Source organism: Tamandua tetradactyla, chromosome 7, assembly GCF_023851605.1.
Source record: "Tamandua tetradactyla isolate mTamTet1 chromosome 7, mTamTet1.pri, whole genome shotgun sequence".
Lineage (NCBI taxonomy): Eukaryota > Metazoa > Chordata > Mammalia > Pilosa > Myrmecophagidae > Tamandua > Tamandua tetradactyla.
In genome coordinates, this window is record NC_135333.1 from 32,377 (window position 1) to 37,734 (window position 5,358).

The 5,358-nt window shown below is 39.3% G+C and overlaps 1 pseudogene; it reads right to left on the reverse strand.

The window, feature by feature from the left end:
• Positions 1 to 2,521: 2,521 nt before the first annotated feature.
• LOC143689431 (zinc finger protein 354B pseudogene) lies at positions 2,522 to 5,111 on the reverse strand (annotated as a pseudogene).
• Between the last annotated feature and the right edge of the window lie 247 nt (positions 5,112 to 5,358).

Genomic DNA, 5,358 nt, shown 5'->3' on the forward strand with positions numbered 1-5,358 from the left:
TGAAGCTTTTTTTCCAAGATGGTTCCCTCTTAAAGGACTCCAGTAAGCAACCCACCTTGCATGGGTAGAGATACATCTCCAGGGAAACAACTTAATCAAAAAGCTTCCATCCAGCAATATTGAATCAGGATTAAAGAACATGCTTTTTCTGGGGTACACAACAGTTTCAAACCAGCACATTCAACCCTCTGGACACTCAAAATACATTCTTTACATGTACTAAATGCATTCATTCCATTAAAATATCACAAAGCCTTAAGCCATTCCTGTAACAATACGAATACAATACAAAGTCAAAACCAGTAAAAAAAAATCTCATCGAAGTCACTACAGGTATGGTCTATTCTTAGGCAAAATTCTCCTCTGACTCTGGACCTATAAAACTCAGAATAAGTTATCTGCTACCAATGTACAAAGAAGGATAATCATAGGATACATATTCCCATTTCAATAGGGTGATACTGGAAGGGAAACAGGGGTCAGTGGACCAAAACAGTCTCAAAAACCTTCAGGGAAAATTCCTTCAATTTCAAAGTCTGAGTCATTCATCCTTGGGGCTTTAGAAACTGGCATTCCCACTCTTTCCAAAGGCCTATGCAGCAGCCCTGCTCTCCAAATGCTGGAGTGAGAATTGCAACCTTGGGGACATCTCCAAGCAACAAGGAAACACCTGGGCTCTCTGCCATCTCCAGGACACATGCTCAACACTCTCAGGATAGTGAAGTGGCATCCAGGCTCTCCCCAAATTCCCAAGGAACATGCTACAACCTCTCTAAGGCCTGGGACACCAAAACTCTTCCTGAACATCCAGGTGGAATGCCTATCCTCTGTCTTTGGGACAAACTCACCCTCTCTAAGTGCATGGATCTGACTGTTCTCCTGGCCAAAGGTTTCTTGGCTTCAGAACTTACTTTCCATGGTTCTGCCTTTTAAATTAATTTTTCTTCAATTTGTCCCTTTTAGTCCAGATTGGTGGTGGTTTCATTTAGACAGATCCCACAACATTCTTGTTGTTTTTCTATGCAGTATCCTGGGATCATACCCATCAGACAATAGGATTTTCCAGAAATCCTTTTTGATAAATTCCACCTCCAATCTTTGCTTTTTCTGAAATGGTTGACTTGTTCCATGTTTGATTAAATCTTCACATGGGGCACTATTCTCTGGAGTCTCCCTTTCTGGATGCCCAGAATTTTCCAGGCCATCAATTTCTGGTCTCTTGGTATCCAAGAGTTCAGTTCTTAGCTTATTTCTTTCCTGTTGCATTTTATTATGAGCTGAAGGAGCAGCCAGCCTGAATTTTCTTTCACATTTAGTTTGGAAATTTCATCAGCTAAGTATCCTGGGTTGTTGCCTTTAAATTCTAACTTCCACCCAACAACAGCACACAATTTAGTGAGATAGTCTGCCACTTTAAACCAAGGATCACTTTCCTTCCAGTTTGTGATAATACATGCACCATTTCTGTCTAAAGCCTTATCAGAAATATCTTTAAAGTCCACATTTCTACCAACAGTCTCTTCAAAACATTCTAGGCCTTCTCTATCAAGCTTCTCACAATTCCTCCAGAATCTTCCCCTTATCCATTTAAAAAACCACTCCAACCCATGTTTAGTATTTGCAAACTGCAGTACCTCACACTTCTCTGGCATCAAAATCTGCTTTGCTTTGTGAATGCTGCTGGAAATGCAATATACCAGAAATGAGTTCAACTTTAAAATGGAAATTTATTAAGTCACAAGTTTGAAGTTCTCAGGCCATAAAAATGTCCAAACTAAGGCATTCAGAGAAGGATACCTTGACTCAGGGAAGGGCCAAAGACATTCAGGTTTCTGTCAGTGGGGAAGGTACAAGGTGATGTCTGCTAGCTTTCTCTCTGGCCTTCTCATTTCAAAAGGATTCCCTATGGGCACTTTCCTTTTTCATCTCCAAATGTCTGGGTCTCATATTAGCTCTGAGGCTTTTTCCAAAATGCTTCCCTCTTAAAGGACTCCAGTAAACAACCCCACCTTGAAAAAGTGGAGACCCATTTCAATGGAAACCACCTAATCAAAATGTCCCACCCACAACTGGGAGGGTCAGATCTCCATAAAAACAATTTAATAAAAAAGATCCCACCCATCAATATTGAATGAAGATTAAAGAACATGGCTTTTCTGGTGTGCACAAAGTTTCAAATTGGCATACATTTCTTAACCAAAAGGAACATCTTCAAAAGGTACAATTTGCAACGTGTTGGCACCCACAAGAATGGGATGAAGATTAAGAACATGTTTTTTCCTCAGGTCCATAACTCATTCTGCCACACCCATTCACCATGAAGGTCAGCCTGAAGCCCCTCAGGCTCTGTGCACCACCTGACGCTCCCCAAACCACTCCTACCTGTGTGTGGAGACCTTGGGACTTTTGTCCCGGTGATGGTGTTCTTTTCTGTGTCCCCTTTCCAAAATGTTTCCTATTATCCATGGGACTTGGGGAAGGAAGGGAAGGTACACACATAGGCTTCCCTGATACAATACGTCACCATAGGCTTTCAATTAACTGGCAAAGTTTTTAGGAAAACACATAGCCAATGATGAGGAAGTATCTGGAATAATGGGCATGTACTTAAGTGGTGAAATAGGCCCATTGACCTTTTTTCAACAACAGAAGAGCTAATTTTCCAGTGCATCCTTTAGACAATATTCTTTTTTTTCTTTCTCTTTTTTGTTTTAATGAAAACCATGCACAAAGTTTGACAAGTCAGAAAAAGGCAAATTTCAGAGGTTAAGAGGTAGTTTAGTTTTAAATCTTTTATTTGGTCCTTTGCTCTAAAAATGCCTATATAAGATCAGCTTTTATTTGCTATCAAAATGTTAAATGTAAAAAATATGCTACTAGTTTACAGTTTTTTTCTAATGAGAATCCACCTGCACCCAGATTTTATCATGATCAAACGTGGCATCTAATATATAACGTAAAGAAATGCAGAGAGAAAAGTTCCTCCCTGTATTTTACAGATGGCCAAAGTCAATGTTTTAATTGTGAATTATCTATCTCAGGATACTTAAAAAAGTGACAGGTATGAAAAATTTCCCTTTATGTACTACACAGTCTAGATTTATCCTTGGAATTTAATATCTGATGGGGACTAAATTAGAAAAGGTTGTACCATATTTGTTACATTAAATCATTTTCAAGCACATATTCTCTGATAAGCTTTGGTTTAAGGCTTTCACATGCTAATCTACTTTCAAGTGGTCTTCTTCAATATGAATCTTATAATGATTAGTAAGGGATGATCTCTGGCTGAAGAGTTTCCCACATGCATTACATCCATAGGGTTTCTCTCCTGTATGAATTCTTTGATGTGCAATAAGTGATGAGCTTTGTCTAAAAGTTTTCACACAAGTATTACACTTAAAGGGTTTCTCTCCTGTATGAATTCTTTGATGCTGAAGAAGAGCTGCACTTTGGCCAAAAGATATCCCACATTCCAGGCATCGATATGGTTTCTCTCCAGTATGAATTCTCTGATGATTACTAAGGAATGAATTACACCTGAATGTTTTCCCACACTCACTGCATTTAAAGGGTCTTTCTCCAGTATGCATTCTTTGATGTTGAATAAGAGCTGAACTTTGTCTGAAGGCTTTTCCACACACTTTACATTTACATGGTTTCTCTCCAGTATGAATTCTCTCATGAATAATAAGACTTGAGTGGGAACTTAAGGCTTTACCACATTCATTACAATTATACAATTTCTCACCAGTATGTATTATTCGATGCCTATTAAGTTGTGAAATAGAAGTGAAACCTTTTTTACATTCATTACATCTATAGGGCTTTTCTCCAGTATGAATTCTTTCATGTTGCATAAGAGATGCACTCTGACTGAAGGCTCTCCCACATTCACTACATTTAAAAGGTTTCTCTCCAGTGTGAATTCTTTGATGATAATGAAGGGATGAGCAAGACTTAAAGGTGCTGCCACATTCATTACATAAATAGGACTTCTTTCTAAGATGAATTCTCTGACATCCAGGAAGGGATGTACAACTAGATGGCTTCCTACCAGGTTTATATCTATAGGAATTTTCTTGAGCATGAATCTTTTGATGTATAAAAAGGCCTGACCTTCGACTGAAGGATTTGCCACATTCTTTACATCTATAGGATTTCTCCACAGTATGAGTTCTTATATGTTTACAAAGGGATGCACTATGGCTGAAAGCTTTCCCACATTCTTTACATATGTAAGGTTTCTCTCCAGTATGAGCTCTTTGATGTTGAACAAGAGCTGAGCTTTGGCTGAAGGCTTTCAAACATTCTTTACATTTAAATAACTTCTCTCCAGTATGGTTTTTCTGATGTTTATGAAGAGATGAATTATGAATGAAGGCTTTCTCACATATATTACATTTATAGTGTTTCTCTGTTGTTTTGATTTTTGTGTGGTTAAGTAAATTTGAATTCTCCTTGAGGCTATTTCTTTGTATTTCACATTTTAAGGGTGTTTTTTTCTCTAGAAACCCTTTGTTGCCTAATAAGGACTGATTTCAGGGTACAGTTTTGGCCAAATTCAAGATTGTGATGGCTTCTTTCCATGGTAAGGACTTTCTTATGGGTGACTGAAATTATTTGGAAACCTTCATTTTTGTCCTGCTGTTTTTTTAACCTGTCTTCATATATACAGGGCTTATCTGATTTGAAGCCTGCAGGTTCATCTATTTTGAGTATTTTCCTCATTAGTCCTTGAAATGATGTGTCTTGAGTTTGAGTTGACTTTGTGGTTTGGAGATTGTTTTTCCATCCTCCAGGACTTTCTTTCTGTACCTTCCAGGGCTCTTTTCCTTGCTGCAACAGGGAGATGATTTTTGGTTTGGCAAATGGGAGTCCTGCCACTGAGATAAGGTTCTTATAGTTCTCCAGCATCACGTTCTCATACAAGTTTCTCTGAGTAGGATCCAGTTTTGCCCACTCATCCCGAGTAAAGAGCACAGCCACATCCTTGAAGGTTATGGATATCTGAGACCTTGTTTCCCCCTGCTCAGTAGCCATGTCCTCTTTCTGAGTTCTTCCCTTGGACAGAGTCTCAGGAAGATGGATCTCGCTCCCGGGCCTGTGGCGGTTCCCGGGAGGTCGGGTCTCATCCCGGAGCTGACCCCTGGGCCGACCGCAGCCCCGGAGCCGCCCGCCCCGCAGGCAAACGCCTGGCACCTAGACAATATTCTTGAGAAGTTAACTGAAATATGTGCTTTAGGTAAAGAAAGTTCTTAGAAAACTCATTTCTGAAATAGCCTTTGTCCCTGAGGCAAGGGAGAGTATTTTAAACAAGTTTTGAATTGATTTCAAGACACAGTCATTATAACTATT